Raw genomic sequence first — 18,993 nt, forward strand, 5'->3', positions numbered from 1 at the left:
GAAAGAATGTTCGGAGGAATGCTAAAAGCGCTAAGATTAGTGTTTGTTGAAAAGAATGTTGTATCTTCTATGGAGTGGGCATTAATTGTTGTCCTCCTCAACAGTTTTGGCCGTATGCCATGACTCAAGTGTCTTTCTAATGCGGTTATTTCCGTTGTCAATAATCGTGGAGTTATCAAAGTTAATTACATGATCAAAAGTCCAGGCATGCATGTTTTGCAACGTTTGAACCTTTAGCACATTGTTTTATATTCCTGATATGTTCTTTTTTCCTGGTGCTGAATGATCGTTTTGTTTCACCGATGTAATTCCATGGACAAGATGTGCACGGGATTTTGTAAACAACATTGTACTGATCGTCTTTAGGAGGTCGAAACTTGGGGACAGGGAATTCCTGTTGGAGAGTTTTAATTGGTTTGTTGGTGACTTGAATGTCAAGATTCTTAAGGAATCGCGTGAGTGGCTCAGTAATACCATTAATGTAGTACCTTTAATCCAGGAGCCCGAAAAAAAAACGTGGAGGTCGATGAAGACGATAACATATTTGCTTAGGAGTTTCTCCTGCTGTTACGATTCTCGACCATTTATCCGCGCACTATCTGAAGGGTATTTTAGGTCAGTCTAACCCTCACACAATTTGTGGTGAAGTCGTGGTGTAATCTAATCTCATGCTAAATTCGCATAGATCTACGCTCTTTAACGAATCGAGTGAAACGAGTAAATCGAGACCATGCACTTGGTTCGTTTCTGAATATTCGGCACATTTTATAAAAGCACGCCCGTTTTAAATTCATACTCTTTTATTAAAAGCAGCCTCGTTTACTAACAGCATTTGTAGCACAATTCACAAACTTAAAATGACTGCTTGCAGGGTCAGTGTGTTGCAGAAAGAAGAGCAAGAGAAGTGATTGAACCAACCAGCAAAGAAGGGCTGTGTTCAGAATTATTGTGGTTTTACTATTATTACCATTTTATCTCACCAATAAACTGTGTTTAGAGCAACACAAGTAACTTCGTGATCTCGAATCTTAGAATCGTAAAAAGACGGGTCATAGGTCTTAAAATTAGCCTAATTCAAACTAAAGATTTAGTTTTGTTGTGAGTGCTAATATTTGGCTTTAAAAAGCGGTCACCGCCCACTGAAGAGAAACGGGTTTCTGGCCTTTTGAGGGTTAAATCGATAGGGTACCGCGTGACGTAGTTTCTCTATCTCTATATCTCTTCGTGCCATAAGGCACATAAGGCTTGACATTCTCTTTCCATCCACTTCGGTTTGCTGCTAAAGCTCTGACAGTCGTTCATGATTGCCACCCAGCTACTCGTCTTTCGTCTTCAACCATTCAGTCTCCTCCATGTTGTTTTTGGTCGACCTGGTCTCCTCCTCCCCTCTGGCCTCCACTCCAATTCTGTAACACAGTGCTCCTCTCTGTTCTTCCTCGATATATGCCCGATCCAATTCCATCTTCGGCGTCTGATCTCATCACTCGTTCTGTTCACTCCTGTGGTCTCCTGCATTTGTTGGTGCGAGATGGTCCGTGGCCATCTTATTCTCAGTATGCGTTTCATGCATTTGTATTGGAAGGCGTCCAGCTTCTTTGCTTCTGTTTTCGTGAGTTTCCAAGCTTCGCAGCCATACATCAAAACTGCTCTGACAATTGTTTTGAACAATTGAACTTTCGTCTTCCTGCTAATTTCGTTACAGTACCAAATTCTTCGCAACCTATAGAAAGTTTGTCTGGCTTTACTTAGTCTCTGTTGTATGTCTTTGGTCGCCCCGCATTCTTTATCCAGCAGTGCACCTATGTACAAACACTCCTCAACGTCATCTACCTGCTCGACATTTACTTTTATTCCTTGTTCGTTTGTGGCATTTATTCGCATAACTTTTGACTTCTTCGCGTTAATCTTAAGTCCTACTCTGGCAGCTTCATCGACAAGCCTACTGGTTTTATCTTCTATGTCAACACATCTAGATGACAATAAGGCAATGTCGTCTGCAAAGTCAAGATCTTCTAAGACCGAGGTGAGCTTCCATCGTATGCCAGTTCTCCTACCCTCTGTAGTTCTGTTCATGACCCAGTCAATTGATAGTAAGAAAAGAAAACCTGACATGGTGCACCCTTGTTTTACTCCAGACTGAACTTGAAACCATTCTGTTGTTTCACCTTCTTCCACGACTGCGCATTCAAAGTTGCTGTACATTGCTTTTATCAGACAGATAAGCTCTTCTGGAATTCCATATATTGACATGATTTTCCATAGACTTTCGCGATGTATAGAATCAAATGCTTTCTCAAAGTCTATGAAATGTGTGTACAGAGTTGCATTCCATTCATTGACTTGCTCCAGTATATTCCTGAGAGTAAAAATCTGTTCGATGGTACTTCTGTTCTCTCGGAATCCTGCTTGCTCCTTCCTCAAGATATTGTCAACTCCTTTTTTAATTCTACTTATCAACACTCTGCCAAAGATCTTACTTATGACTGGTAAAAGTGTGATACCCCTCCAGTTCGTACACTCACGTAAGTTACCCTTCTTGGGTACCTTTACTATTAGTCCTTTGCTCCAGCTTTTTGGTGCTACACCCTCTTCTTTCACTTTGTTGAACAACTTTGTCAACTCATTTGCTCTCTCTTCCAAATCTGTCTTTAGAAGCTCTACAACTACGCTATCATGACCAGCTGCTTTCCCACTTTTCGTTGATTTTATAGCATTTTTCACCTCTGTTGGTTGGAATGCTCCGATGTGTCCAATTTCATGTGGCTCTATAGGCCTGACAGGTGGTTCTTTGTTTAGTACTGTGTCAAAGTGTTCTTTCCAGATCTTCAGTCTTTCACTCTGTTCGTTTGTTGGTTTTCCATTTTTATCTTTGACTACTGTACTTGTTCTTTTCTTCTCACCTGTCTTCACTATACGATGTAGTTCCCCTGCTCTCCCGTTTTCTGCTGCTCTTTCAGCAATATCTGCCATCTCATTCATCCAATACCTCTTATCTTCACAAGCACTTCGTTTAACTTCCTGGTCTTTTCCTTTGTACTCTTCTTTTATTCTTTTCTTGACTCTTTCTGAACGTGTACTTTCTAACTTCAACTTTAGTTGCCTCCTTTCCTCTACGTTCTTCCACGTCCTGTCGTGCAACCAAGGTTTGCTGGTTTTCTGAGCTATGCCTAGTACATCTTTAGCTGCACCAACATATATACTCTCCATCCTGTTGTTCATGTGGTCGGCATTTTCTTCATCCAACTCTGTCAGGGCTTGAAATCTGTTTCTGACCTCAATGTTGTATTTGACAAGCATCTCTTCGTCTGCTAATTTCTGCGTATCCAACCTTGTTCGACCTTTCATTTCCCTTGGGTTTCTTTTCAACTTCAGCTTGAGCCTAGTCTCCACTAGGTAGTGGTCGCTTCCCACATCTGCACCTCTCCTGACTACAGTATCCATGACTGACGATCTATATTCTTTTGCAATCATTGTGTGGTCTATCTGGTTCTTGGTTCTGCCATTTGGTGATGTCCATGTTGCTTTATGAATTTCTTTATGGGGAAAAATTGTTCCTGTGATGACTAAACCATTCATCTCGCAGAACTCACATAGCCTTTCGCCATTCTCGTTCCTGTCTCCTGTACCGTGTTGTCCCAGTACCCCTCTTTCTTCTGGCGTTCCTTTTCCCACTTTAGCATTTAGGTCTCCAGTAATAAGCAGGATGTCATTTCTGTTGCACTTCTGCACCGTACCCTCTAGTTGTTCGTAGAAATCGTCTTTGCTCTCTATACTCGCATCGTTGGTCGGGGAGTATGCATGTATCAACGTCAGTTTCCTATACTTTGACTAAAACCTTGCTCTGATAATTCGGCTACTTTCTGGTGTCCACTCCATAAGACATCTGGCTGCCTGTTGTGACATCATAATTGCTACACCTCCTTGGTGTATATTTTCTTCGCCACTGTAGATTATACCTCTCCTGTATTAAGCTTGGATTTTCCGCTTCCTCTCCACCTGCATTCGCTAATACCCAAAATATCTATCTCATATCTCTTCATCTCTTTTGCTACTTGGCCAGCCTTCCCAGTCTCGAACATGGTCCTAACATTCCAGTTTCCTATCCTTGTTTTATTCTTCGGATTCAAGATCGAGGCTGTCGGCTTTTGGTCTTCCTTTCGGCTTTGGCCCAAAGGCGTCATCCTGCTATCAAGAGCTCTCGTCGCGTCACCGATGTTAATAGATTCGAATGTCTTCCGTTTCTGTAATAGGCTCTTTTTTTACGGGAGTGGGTTATCAGCCCCCAGCCCAACCCCCAACCTGGAGGACCAGGGGTTACACTTCGTCTGGTCTCTAGCCTTCGACCTGTTCGGCATGGGTAGCCCTACCAGGAGTACAAGACTCCAGCCCACATAGCTCTAGGGGTCATTGAGACACGCAAACCATCCCACCGCGATAAGGTGGTGACCCCTTGGGATGGGTGACGTAGTTTAGCAATCACTAAAAAATAATAATAATAAAGACGAAAAGTGATAGAGTTGAAAAGTAAAGACATTTGAGGAAGGAAATCTTATGTGTAGGCAGGAAAATCGGGAGGCGAAAAAATAAGAAAATAAAAGTCAAAGCCGAATGCTATACCTTATTCTTCGGAGGAAGTAACTGCATGGTTAAAATAAAAGTAAATGACCATCACCTTGACTGTCTTACCTCTTGTAAACCCCTTGGAGTGAATGTGTCTTCTGACTTTAAGGGCGCGTTCGATTGACCGTATTCCTGAATAGGAATACATGGATCCGAATAGAAGTTCGAAATCCTTCGTTTTTACGGAGATTCACATTAAAATTATCAAACACTTGCTAAAATGATATTTTAAACATAATTATCTTTATTATCCTTGTTGCTTCAAAAGCGCCAGACATGCCGTTTTAAATCATCACTCCACGTATTCTTATTCCAGAATAGGGTAAATCGAACGCACCCTAAATGATCGACTCACATAGATGATATTTGTTCCAAGGCTAGCAAATGACTCTATGCCCTGAGAATTCTTAAGCACAGTGGTGTACATCCTCAAGATCTACGATCTGTTTTCTGTTACTTTATCAGACCTTTATTAGAATGCGCTTGCCCTGTTTGGCACTGTTCAAAGACTAGTTAAAAGCCATCCAGCGTCGGGCGCTTCGTATTGTGCACCCGCAGTTGTCATACAAAGAGAAACACTTAAAGTCGTGAACCTTACTACACTTTGGGAAAGACGCGAACACCTGTGCATGAAATTTTACAAGAACGTAACGCATTCCAATAGTAAACTATATAGCCTTTTGCCAAGACCTACCACCAAAACCTACTTTCTTAAAAATCCTAGAAGACTTCCACTTTTAAAATGTTGAACTAAAAGATTCCAAACAAGCTTCATACCAAGCTCGATTAAGAAATGGGACTGAACTGAACTGCAATCAAGATTAACTAATATTTTATCAATGTACATATTTAAATTTTGTAATTTCACAGTTTGCAATTGTAACATTGAGTTTTTCAATTACCTTTGGAATTGCAATTCGAATGATGTAAGTAAGTTATTACAAAAATTTGGTTTTATCAACGGAGTTGACAATGTAAATTGGCCATCGTACAGAGATTCTAAAGGCTGACGTTTCGAGCGTTAGCCCTTCGTCAGAGCGAATCGAGGAATTGTGGGTTACGTGTAGTTTTTATAGTAGAGTAGGAGCTACGCTATTGGTGGTAACATGGCAACGTGAAAAATAGGAATATATTAGTTAAATGAAAAGCGTTCGTTAATACCGTGAGGATTAAGGGTGCCGATTTGAAGGACGAATTTTTGTTCCAGATTCCTGCGGCTTTCCGTCGTACCTAGATGTAGGGAAAGGCCGCAGATAGCCATGTGTTTTTTGGAGTGGTTAGGCAGATTAAAATGGCGAGCGACTGGCTTGGATGCATCCTTGTCATTCTTCTCAACATCGCGAAGGTGTTCGCGGAATCGGTCACCTAGTCGTCTACCTGTCTCACCAATGTATTATTTATTGCACAACGTACAGGTTATGCAATAAATGACATTTGCGGAGGTACATGTGAAACGGTCGGTGATCGTAACAGATCGGTTAGGTCCCGATATCTTAGCTGGGACTTGAATAGAATATTTGTATGAGTATAAGAATAACGTACATTGTAAGACCTTAAGTACTGAATTCGAGAACTTGAAACAATAACGAGACTACAATTGGTAGTATCCCTGAAATAATACAGTCTTATGAAAACACAGTATGTTGTCAGTTTTGCTTGCACATTAATTTTTTAGAAGTCGCTAGGAATTTTACAGAGTGACCAAGATGTTGTGACAAAGCCTAATCCTTAAAAATCATTATTAGAGAGATTTTATTTGAGGTCACCGCGTTTTTAAGTGAATTCCATATCCCAAGGATTTTTTTACATCTAAAATGTACAGTATATGATCATAATTCTCAGGTGCGATGATCACCTACATGGTTTTTCCGTGTTTTGCAAGTAAATCACAGACTCCTTAACGATATCACTCCCAATGTGCCACAAAGTGTCCCCTTAAGTTAAAGAACTTCATGTATTACCTTTTGGCTACGTATCTTCTTTAGAGGGGCACTTTGTGACGCTCGCACCAATTAACGTTATACATCAAGTGCCTGTATTGGATAACCCTCAGAAAACCCGCGAGTTTATTGTTGCTGTGTGTCCTAGTATTCTCGGAAATTCAAAAATTGAATGACTTTGCCCTCTTCTAAAACCAGGTTTTCTGATATTGGGAGACAATGCACCTGAGCTACATTCTTTCCCCTTTGCCTTAAAGTGGCTGTGTCACGGCACGGCAGTTTATTTTGCTGAGTTTTATCAATTACTCGCCTTTATTCTCCATACAACTTAACGTTAACCCAGAAATTGCTTTTGGACAACACAAATCAAAGCCTCATGCCAAAAAGTATGTGTCAATAATACAAAATATTAGTTTCAAAAAACAGAGATAAACTTTGAAAAGCTGTTAGGCTGAAAAATAGTTTTCAAATCCTTCCATTGCAATCCAGTTGAATCTGCTACCATTTTGCCCATCCCTGCCTCCTTCAATGTTTTTCGTAGTTATTCTTACGTTTCAGTTGATTTGGTTATCAATTACCAGTCGCTTAATTTGGCTAAATTTCATGACACAGTCCCTTTAAAGCTTCGCTTCTTACAGACTGTTCAACCTCCCGTTCAAGCATCATTTCCCGATATCCCAGCTATCTGGAGGTTAATTTGTTAATCATTCTACGCTACTAAGTTGATGACAGTAATGTCCTCCAGCCATATCCAGACAGCACACTCCTCCGGTACCACAATCCCTCGAATCTTTGCATGATTTGAATCCAGTGTAGTATGGATTTCTTAATGGACAGACCGCTGACACTAAAACCGAAAAAAGAGTAACATTAAATATTGGATAACACAGCCTTTGCTGTGGTATGGCTCGGACACAGTTCTGCAAATGAAATAATTCCTGGCTGACAGCTTTCGTACACATTTTGTTTGCCGGGGAGACGAATATTTTCTTGTGATTAAGATTTCTTTGGTAGAATTGTTATAGTCCCGTGGTTTTGTTCGTCTATATTTATTCATCTGTTTTATAGCGATACTCACCGTTACGTCACCTGTAGGTCTTAATCACACGGCCGCCATGTTGAGTCCCGAGGGATTGAAAGCTTTTGTTTTTGCTCAGCGAAACTCGTTCCCAAACATCTCAACTCGAGGCTCGGGGTACAAAATGGCCAATATGGCCGCCGCGCGAATGAGGTTAAAGGTCCATTATCATTAATGTGCCAACCAGAGATCGATTGGTTGTCGACAAAATGGTTCTTTTGTTCTGTGGTTGGCAAAATTTAACTATCAAGAGAATTGTTTATAAACAGTGAATATCGCTATTGAGAGGTCTTGAGTCTTTTTTCTTCAGGTACTCCGGTTTTCCTCTCCCCTCAAAAACCAACCTACGATTTGATATGAGTCGAGTTGATTTGGTTTGATTTTCTGTACAGCGATGACCCCAATTAGTGCCCCAGGGCTAAATGCAGTTGACACTCAAATGAAATTCAAGTTCATTATCGTTTACCTCGAGGAACGCACATTCTTTTACCATTTTCACATTTGGTTCTACAGCATCTCATGCCGCTTTCAGAGGTGATTATCGGCTCATAATCCGAGATAGCAAGCCAATGAGAGCGCGCGATTTTGTATAATCACCTGTGTATTTATACTAATGCTTTTTAGTGTGTACTAAAAGAGTGGATAGCGTTCAAAGCGCGCTCTGATTGGCTACTCAAACTCCTGATATCCTTTGCTATTCACCTCCGAGCAACTCACGCGGGATTTGCTATTTTTTCTTACTGTTTTAGTATATACTAAAACAACTATTCACCTCAGTGTCAGTGGCTAGTGGTGGCTCGGTAGATATCCACCACTAGTCACCTCCACTGAGGTAAATAGTTGTTAAATATATTCAGTGCTAGATGTTTCGTGTCGTTTTACATAACGTAAAAGGGGTGAAAGGGAGGACAGCCCTGCGATCAAGCCTTTTTTTTCTTAACTAAACAGTGGTTTTAGCTAGCGTATTGATATGCGATTGATAAAACGCTAAGTATTATTGTTAGCGACTGTGAATACAGTCTAACGGAATATGTGCAGGGAGGGCGCAGTAGTGGGAGCTCTCGCCTCCCACCAATGTGGCCCGAGTTCGATTGAGTTTGTTGGTTTCCTACTCTGCACCGATAGGTTTTCTCCGGGTACTCCGGTTTCCCCAGTTTACAGTGTCTCCAGTTAGCGCTCCAGAGCTAGAACGACTAGACACTTAAATAAAGTTCACTTCCTTTCCTTTCATGTATGACTTACAGCAAAAAAACCTGAAAAAGAAGAAATATATACGTACATTAAGCACGCGTTTGTTCCATTAATAGGCATATCCCTCAGAGCAATAGCATCCAAGAAAGCCCTCAAATTGGCAAGGAGGGCCTACTGTTGTAAACAACCCAGGAAAAAAAGGAAAATTATTTTAACTAAGCTTTGATTATAAATAATGTAATGTATTTTACCTTGTTCAAGGATGGTTTTATCTGTCCCATAAATCCCTTTCCTTCTCTTTCTATTGTCGACGAGAGGTCACTGGATTCTTCTATAGAAAGATAATTTAATCATCGCATTGAAAAGATATCCACAAAATAACAAAAGCACCAACAAGATTCCGTACAAGTTATATTCTCTTGTGCTTGTTCTTCTTAATGTTGAACACGACTATCAGGTGATTGCCAGGTACTGACAAGAATTTCACTTACCTGTTGAATTATTCATGACACCCTCTGTTTCATTAACCAGAGTTTTATTATATCTACTATGCGCTGCAAGAAATAAATAAAACAAGGGAAAGTTAATCGTTACCAAACCTTATATAATTACAACCGGACCAGGCTGCGAAACGAATAAAGTAGAATCCAGATAAAGCTTACGTTTCGTTTCATTTGTACATTAAGGGACACGGAGTTTCTTACACAAGTCGGCCTCCGAGCGTTTATCCTCCTAACCATGATATACCTCAGAGGACAGACTACAACACCGGGAACGCCATGTCCTTCTCCTTGCAAATAGTGTGCGGGTTCTTTTACATCCCACAGGTTTATAAACATTGAAGGGCTGTGAGACGACGCCCATGGCTTATTGTCCTTAATCCAAAAACAAAATTGAGGGTACTCACGCATTTTTCAAAAATAATTAATCATGATCCTTGCAATTATCTGGACAATTTAAACAATTGTCTCTCATAGCGCTATCCACCGGATAAATGCTATCCTAGTATTTGTTTATAACAAGGACTATATTGAGGTATTCTCATGCTTAAGGAAGCTCGAACAAGTTTCAACGCCTCCAAGTGACGCTCTTATTAGAAAGATTGGCACCACAACGTTGTATCATAAATTGGCAATATTGTGGTACCAAATAAAACACGAATTATTGATGAACAAGATACAGTCATTATTGTGGCATAATATGTCACCGTGGCAACGGTCAAGCCCTGTAAAACCACCCTTTATTTGTCTTTAGTTGCTTATATCTCAAAAACGAACTCGGTGAGCCCCATTTATTATTTCTGAAAAGTAATCACAAGGGCATGATGAAACTTTCTGCAAGGTTCAAATAAAATTATGTCCAGTGGATTCAGAGCCACCTTAATTTTGGAATTTCTGTAAGGTAGCTCTGAATCTTCTAGACACATTTTTTTAAAACTTTGCAGAAAGCTTCATCGTGGCCTTCTAATCACTTTTGAGCAATTAAAAAGGGGCGTCACCAAGTTCGTTTTTAAGATATGAGCAACTAAATCCAAAATATAGGGTGTTTTTGCTGGGCTTTCCCGTTGCCAAGGTAACTTATATATCACAATAATGATTGCATTTTGTTTCGAATTAATCGGTGTTTCATATGGTACCATAACATTGCTGTTACGTGATACAGTGTTGTAGCGTTATTCGATCTAAACAGAGAGTCTTCTAAGTCTCAAAACCCTTTCGAGCCTCCTTAAGCAACGACGACGGCAACGGCAACAAGAACGTCATCTCAAATTATAAATTCACCTTATTGTAATGAACTCGTGATTATTTCAACCTTTTTAATATGACGAGGTTGTGGTAGTTTCTCAAAACTGACAGTGGTCGGAACGGTGGTTAAATTAGGGGAGAAAATAAAAATATATCCTCAAGTGCTAACGTTCTTCATAAAACCTCAAATTTGGCTATTTCACGTTGTTGTTTTGCTGACGACGGGAAAGAAATGGACAAAAGTGAAAAACACACGTGCCAGGCGTGCAAAGCTTTTGATTTTGCCCACTAATATGCAAATTTGTGACGTTCTCGTTGCCGTCGCCGTTGTCGTTGCTTAAGGAGGCTCGAAAGGGTTTCAACACTTAGAAGACTGTTTGTTTAGATCGAATAACGCTACAACACTGAAACATTGAAACGGAAATAAGAAAATTAGTTGTTTAGTCACTGTCCGGAGTCCATGGCTAGGAGCATACAAGTTCCATATTTGGCTTATGTCACAGCATTCACAAAGACCAAGCTATTTTTAGAGGGCTCTTTTAGTACATTTTCTTCAAAAAAGTGTGCTCCAGTCCACATGAATGGCCATTCCGAGCCCCCAAGGGTAACTGTAAATATGCAAGGCTTACAGTACAATAAATTATTGACGTACAAGACTCCTGGGGGAAGTTCAATTGGCAGGACATTATGATCTTAAAATAGAAATGAAAATGCTGTGGCACATATATATACAAGGTAGTACCCCTGGCCCCAGTTGTTCAAAAGGTGGATAATGCTATCCACTGGATAACTGTCTATCCATTGGATTGAGCAATTGGCTTCGCTATGACTTATCCACTGGTAAGAGAGTATGAAGTTACTCTCTTGCCACTGGATGGTGATTTATCCGGCGGATAGCGCTATTCATCGTTTGAACAACTGGCCACGGGTCATTAGAGAGTTTAAGAAACGACGACGGCTACGGCAACGACAACGCCAAAAGTAAGTAATATTATTGGTTAAAAGAACCAAAATGATCGTGCTGCACGTGCGGCACGCGTTTTTGTACATTTCTCTCCCGTATTCGTCAAAACTACTACATGAAATGACCAAATTAAAGGTTTTCGCGACAACGTGGACAAACTACAGTGAATCTTTCGGTCTCACGCTTTCCTTCAAATCTGTCCGTACCAATCCAGTTACAGGACACCTCGCCCATATTGTATTATATAAACAAGATGGAATAATCAAGAAATACTTAGAATAGCTCAAACTTATATTTTAAAGTGACGGTTCCACCGCCGTAGCCGTCGTGGTTTCTTAACCCTTTCACCGCCGAGGGCTTCCCCATTGACGAGTAAAATCGTTAGACAGAGTAAAATCTATAAGTGTCAATTTGTATTTATGGCGGTGAAAGGGTTAAACTCCCTATTGTCAGGACGAAAACGGCAAAGAAATGTGCTAAAATGTACAGCACACGCGCAGTGTGTGAAAAACCATTATTTTTTTAACGATTGTTTTCTTTCGTCGTTGTGTCTTCGACAACGATGTCGCGTAAACTCCCTATAGAGTGTTTTCGTTCATGTGACCTGCAGCCATATTTGCAAAAGGAAGAATTTTCATACAAGTAGAGTTCAATAAACTATTTAAATATAGTTTACGTCATAGAAAGTGCGGCTTACGGAGTTTTATTCACGAGTTATTTGTTGTCAAAAACCCGAACGAGCGAGGAACACATAATACGAGAATTTTCATTAAAATAGTTTTCTGAACGCAAATTAGAAACAAACACTCACTAACAATAGAACCAAATGCAAATTTAATTTAATTCAATAACAAAGTACGATTTGCACGAGATGCACGAGATGCACGAGTGATTGGCATGGAAACGCCTTTACGCTATCGTTGATTGGTTATACTTCCACATGTGAAAAAGCTGTACGCCATTGTGATTGGCTGTATAAGCCTTTTCCACATGTGAAAATAAAGCGTATAGATTTGTACAAAATGAGCTTTATGCAATAAAATTCTCATGTTATGTGTTATATTTACGGTTTTGTGCTTAGTTACCTAGCCGCGACGACGGCTACGGTCAAAAACAAAACAATAATATCATTGGTTAAAAGAGGAAAATAATCGTGCTGCACGTGCGGCACGCATTTTAACACATATTTTTGTGGTACTCTGCATAACAACGACTTCAAATCACCACATTTGAGGTTTTGACGACAAATATGAGCATACTGATGTGAACCTTTCATTCTTTTTGTTATTTACTCCGAAAACTTACGTGGCAATTTATTTTTAGGATACTTCGCCCACATCGCACGACGTGAACGAGATAGAATAATCGCTAAAGATTTTTGATAGTGCAATATTTTGAAGCAACATTTTCGTCAACGTCGCCGTCTTATCGATCTTAAACTCCCATTACCTACTCAGTCAATCAATGTGGGATGTCTCCGACTACGTCACACACACATAAATTAGGGTGCGTTCGATTGACCGTATTCCGCATTTGAGGGGGGGGGGGGGGGTTCATGTTCTACGTGAACAGGTCCACTGATCCAGTCTAGTTTAGGCGTCCGCAAATCTCGTATGAACTTATCAGACTGCCTCACTATTATTGCGTGCACTTACATAGGAGGACACGGCTGATAGTTACAGTGCACCGAGGAGATTTCTGACCAGCGTCGCATTTCTCTTCATTGACCGGCGAACCATCGTCTGATTTGCGACACTCAGCAAACGAGACCTCTGAACCTGACAAGATGGTGAGCTTGTTAACTAAGTAAGCGGGCACTTAAGCGAGCACAAAGACAATGAGCTTAATAGTGCTATCGTAAAATTGGTGATTACTGGTCATCGTGGTGGTAAACAACATAAAAGAACTGAACTTCAACCTAAGTGACGACATCGTGAGCAAAAAAAACATGCGTCATATTACTTTAAGTAATAAGAGCACTAAAATGCTCTTATGTGGCCGTGGAACGCTGTTAGACTCAGAGAAAACTACTGAAACTCCTAGACGATAATGATATATGATAATGATAATGATAATGATAATGGCCAGTTTAAGTGCAGTAAACAAAAGGAAGCACTGTGTTTTGTGTGCAAATCGTAGTCACAAATTTCTTTAAAAGGATATGTTGATCGCAAACATTTTCGGTAAAAAAAGTGAACAAATCTAAGAAAAAAATCAAACTCTTATCCTTACTGTTAAGACGCCGCGTTTCAAGTTTGCCTCCTTCGATTAATGCTTAAGCGCATCAGTTCTCTTCACATCTCGAAGGCGGACATGTGCAGTAATGCACATCGAAGAGCAAAGGTAACAAAACGAATACAACTTAGGGAAAGAAAAAAATATTTACCTCCCCCACAGGATACGCTGCAACCAGATTTTAAAACAGCCCAATAAAGGTCATTCTTCTCTGAGTCTTTGGTGGCACTTTCAGGAGATGCAACTTGACCATGCCTATCTACGTCATATCCGATACGTTTCAGCCAATCCAGAGCGCTGGTTAAGAGCTTGGCAGTTCCAGATCCTGGAATCACCACCTTCTTGGTGCTGGTGGTGTTTAGCTTTATCACGTCCTCCGCCTTAATGCCTCGTGAGCATGTACTTCCATCTCCATTGCACACACCCCATCTGTCAACAACTGCATTTGATCCAATGACCCCATCACAGCCAACTTTCTGCATATCATATTTTAAACAGTCATGCGCAAGAAATCATACTACATTTACTTGGGTAAACTGAAGAACATGAGTTTACACGAATGGATCGCAGAATGCGTTATTTGGCCTCAAAAAGCATAATTGTAAGTTCGGCATGGAACTGCCATGACGGCGCCAGGTTACAAAGAAAACTTCAAAGGAAAGCATATTATCGTTTGGCAATACGCTCGTTGCAATTCTGAGTAATCTGTGAATGGTTTACCCTAAAAACGGTCTCCTTTAAGTTTGGTTTTACCAAGTTAAGTACGCGTCAACGTTATAAACCAAAAACCAAGCTATAATCAGAAGTTACATGAAAAGAAAAGACTTTAAAGTTATACCCACACCTTCTTACCGTACATTGTCCTTCAATACACTTGTCAATCGAATTTTTCTTACAATCCATTAACGTCGACTACATTTCCAAAGGTGAATCCTAATCCCGTTCCTTTCATGAAACATCCAAGAACACATTTGTTTTCTGTAAAAATCAAACGGATTCATGAATCAATTGATCTCACGATCAATAAACGAGCGATCGATCGATTAATCAATCACTCAGTCAGTCAATCAATCATCCTATCAATCAATCAATCAATCAATCAATCAATCAATCAGCGTGCATTTATAGCCGAAGTGCTCATGCAACAGAACATCACGAACTGAGAGTGTTCAGAGCAGGTATTACGTATTTCATTTCGCTTTTGACAAAAAGAAAGAATATCAAAATGCATTTTATGGATTTTGATCTTTTGACACAAGATGCTATCGTGTAGAACAATGGTCAAATGTTAAATCTACCCGGCCAAACAGCATGACATGAACAAACAATCTATTTGCAAAACAATTTTTCTAGTTGTTTAAATTTCCGCTCACTGGAAATATAAAAAAACTTGTTTTGGTACCCTAATAGGCCGTTTCTGAGTTCATGTCTGCCTCACCTTCAAAGCGAGTCTAAGTGCGAAGTTTTTCTTATGAAAATTTGTTTTAATTCATATGTAAAGCAGAACTAATTACCATCACAAAAACTTTTTACTTAGACTCGCCTTGAATGGGAGGCAGACATGAACTCGGAAATGGCCTATTTAAATGAAACGAGTCCTTGCAGCTTACTTAAGGTTGATGGTTTCCACTCCCTTTCGTAATATTGATCATTGAGGAGCTGTGAATTCTTCGTTTAGCACTGGGAATTTCTGAAATCCGTCAACTCTTTGGAACAAGCCTGGGGCATGTTTCTCGAAAGACCCGGTAACTTACCGTGGCAGTGGTGGGCAGTGCAAAGCAGCAAATTTCTGCCTGGACACCATTACTCAATAGCCCTTTACATAACTTAAGCCCAACTTGACTCAAAATATTTTCTTTTGTTTAAGATAAATGTCAACACCAGAGAGATATTTGCAAAGCTAATGAGAGGCATGAGTTAATTTCAACCATAAGGGAACAAACTGTTTTGGACTTTTTTGCAATACAGAGCAGTTTGTTAGGGATCACCTCGGTTAAAGACTCGATTATTGCTTCTTGCTAGCTAGGCCTTGAAAGTGACAAAACATGGAGAGAGTTTTGTTAAATTTACTGTGCATTGCAACCAATTTTCAAGGAGAACATGGAAAAGTGTATTTGCCATAGATGAAAAGATTCAACTTTGCAGTGAAAAACACTTGGAGTGAGGTGCACTCTAACAGTAACATTAATTTTATTGGGTCACTTTGTCCAAAAGCCACTCAACAGTCATCAGTTCCATTTTTTGCCCAAATAGAAATGCCATGCTACAGTTTAGGAATATTGATGGGACGGCTCCCATCCGATGAAAAAACTGCCTGGTCTTTTCGTTCTTTTCGAGTCAGAGGACTGGGAGTAGTTGCGCATACACCTGATGCCAGATTTCCATTGAAAAAGTTACTTCAAAGAACCATCCATGCAACCTTTTTGTAGGGCTCTTTTACTAAAAAGGTTCCTTAGCAACCATTGTCCTTCTGTAGTTATGTGCCACCCCCTTAATAAAGGTGCCACAAATTTAACAATATAATTATTTTACTTCCAGCTAGGGCTTCACCAAGTATCTTTGACTTGAAGGAGTCACGCACAATAAATCAAGGATAGAGAAGAAGAAGATCTGATCTGCTAATCGCCCTTTCTCGCAGACGGAGACTGAATTACTAAGGGCGCAGCTCAACGATGTCGGGCCGAAGCAACTGTGCTGCCGGCTAGGCGCTCGGTCCCTGAACACGACCCATGTATGACCTCGGAGCACAGCACCACAGCCCGATGGAATAGGCCGGGAGTCAATTTTGAGGAGGGAGGAAAACCGGGGTGCCCGGAGAAAAACCCTCGGAGTCAGATTGAGATCGACTGAAACTCAACCCACATACGACCCGAGGCCAGAGTTGAACCTGGGTCACAGAGATGGGAGACACGGTTGATGACCACTAAACCACCATGACTGGATAGAATTATCCCATAAACTAATAAGTGATTACGAACTAATTGATCCCTTTTAGCAATGCCTTTTAAAATCTACTATACTCTTACGATAAATAACTACGTAATTAAGAATTTTATTTTGGTTTCATTAAATAAACGTGATTTTTTTTCAAATGGTGTATCTTGAGAGTGTTCACATATGCCAATGAAAATCGAAATAAATACAGTGAACCTGAGGCAAGAATTCTCCTTTGGTCTCGTAAGACGGAATTCCACCCGACGTACTTGTCGAGATAAAATTGAAAACAAATGTTCTTGAAGAGAATTCAAAACATCTGATAATGCTAAACGATAACTCAAAGACATACCTCCTTCCACTGATTCGCTGTATGCGGCAATCTACTGCTGGTATTGAATCGAAGACTTCGAGATCGAGAATTTTGCTTAACCTCGTTGTAACATTTTCTGCAGATTGCACTCTCTTCCCAACAAAGAAATCTGGACTTTGATCGGCTTTTTAACACTTAGTGCATTTGCGATACGTTCACTTAAAAGGAGAAATGAAGCTGTGAAATTGTAAGTAATTCTGAGCTTCTATTACTCCAAAAGAGCGTTGCTTCCCAGAAAACTAAAAGGGTTGCTTACAAAAAGTGTGAATAAACAAAAAAAATCCTACCATCTAAACATCCTTTGCAAAAATTCTCCCGCCACTGAGGTTTAAAAACCCGCCTTCACTGCCAGAAGGTGTAAAAGGAACGATGGAAGGTCATCGCTTCGAACGGCACCATTTTTTTACATCACAGAGCTCGGTTGGGAAACTGGATGCTACAAGCTTTGTCGCACGGATCTAGAGCCAAGTCATTCTTCTTCTTTTCATGACGAGCGTGAAGTGCACGCAAGAGCCTGGTAACTCCCGGTTATTTTATCGGCCCCGATAAGTACCGGGAAGGTTTACGGGTGCTTTATATTAAGAAACATTCTTTTGGTCCCGACAAAGTTTCCCTGTAACGATCCCGGTAAGTTAAAGGGCCCGGTAATTACCGGGAATTTCGAGAAACGAGCCCCTTGTAAGATAACAATCGCGGATTAACTGTTCATAACTGATTAGCAATGGGAAGGATAGCAAAGTTTTACTAGATATCAGATTTTACTGTTGCAAATTAATAACTGCTGCACTAGTGCTGTGTTTACATCTTTGGACTTCGATGAAAAGATTTAAGTCCTGAAAAATAGACCTTAATAATCTATAGACCAAGTTCATTGGTAAAGACTCGTGATTGAAGGACACAGAAAGAAAGTCTATATATGCAGAGTTCGATTCAAAGCAATGGAAAAAAAAACAAAACAAAAAAAAACTAAGTAAACTGAAACACCAAGGTCAGGATCCCGAGCCTGACATTTCTTCTCGAGATCCTTGATATGGACGTTTCACGTCGTTGTTTAGCCTAAGACGTCAAAAAAATGTACCAAAATGTAAAACGCAAGAAAGGATCATGCCGAGACATGTTATTTTTATTAAACCCATATTTTTGGCCTTCTTTTACTCGCCGACCCCAACTGCCATAGTAGAGAGAATCAGAAACCATCGAAGACAAAGCCAACGCTGTTACTTTCATTCTTAGTCAAGAATCCGCGTGCTGCATTTATATTTATTCGCATGAGACATCGCGATAAAACTAATTCGGCAAATTGCTTGGAAGGGCAACCAATTTTGTAGAAGATCTGTTAAACAAGAGCCGACAAACTGTTAGTGTTCTTTCAAGCTAAGACAAATTTTCGAATTTTACATTGGGTATCTGATGACCTTCCGTCTGGTTTGGTAATTTCATCTGCATTGACTAGCATGTAGCCATTATGCACAATCTTTGATTATATTAATATTTTAGTTAAAGGCATCGGAGTGTCCGGACGAAATATATTTCGTAATGATAATGCGCCAGACGATCTCAAACCCCCAGGACTCGATATGTCCAGAGTCTGGATAATCCTTCCGACATATATTTCTTTCTCCTTTCGTCGACCAAGGCAACAATAGTTTCTATCGGGTTATCGAAAAAAAAAAGTAAAAACCGCAGTTGCGCATAATGTTTGGAGGCCGACATTTTTCGAAGTGCGCGTGCTCACAACAGAAAATTCGTACTTGTACTCGTCCTTTTCCCCCCGCGATCTAAAGGTCCCAGCCGGGTATTGATAATTGCCCGGATTCTGGCTCGAGCGTATAGCTTAGATCCTGGGACTACGTAGTTTTAGTAGCCTCATAAAAACACTAAAGATGGTTCATACAAAAAAAAGTTAGCGAAAA

General features: G+C 40.2%; 1 pseudogene; it reads right to left on the reverse strand.

The window, feature by feature from the left end:
• Nucleotides 1-1,172: 1,172 nt before the first annotated feature.
• LOC138037537 (craniofacial development protein 2-like) lies at nucleotides 1,173-4,079 on the reverse strand (annotated as a pseudogene).
• Nucleotides 4,080-18,993: the final 14,914 nt, after the last annotated feature.

Source organism: Montipora capricornis, chromosome 2 (assembly GCF_036669925.1).
Source record: "Montipora capricornis isolate CH-2021 chromosome 2, ASM3666992v2, whole genome shotgun sequence".
NCBI classification, from domain to species: domain Eukaryota; kingdom Metazoa; phylum Cnidaria; class Anthozoa; order Scleractinia; family Acroporidae; genus Montipora; species Montipora capricornis.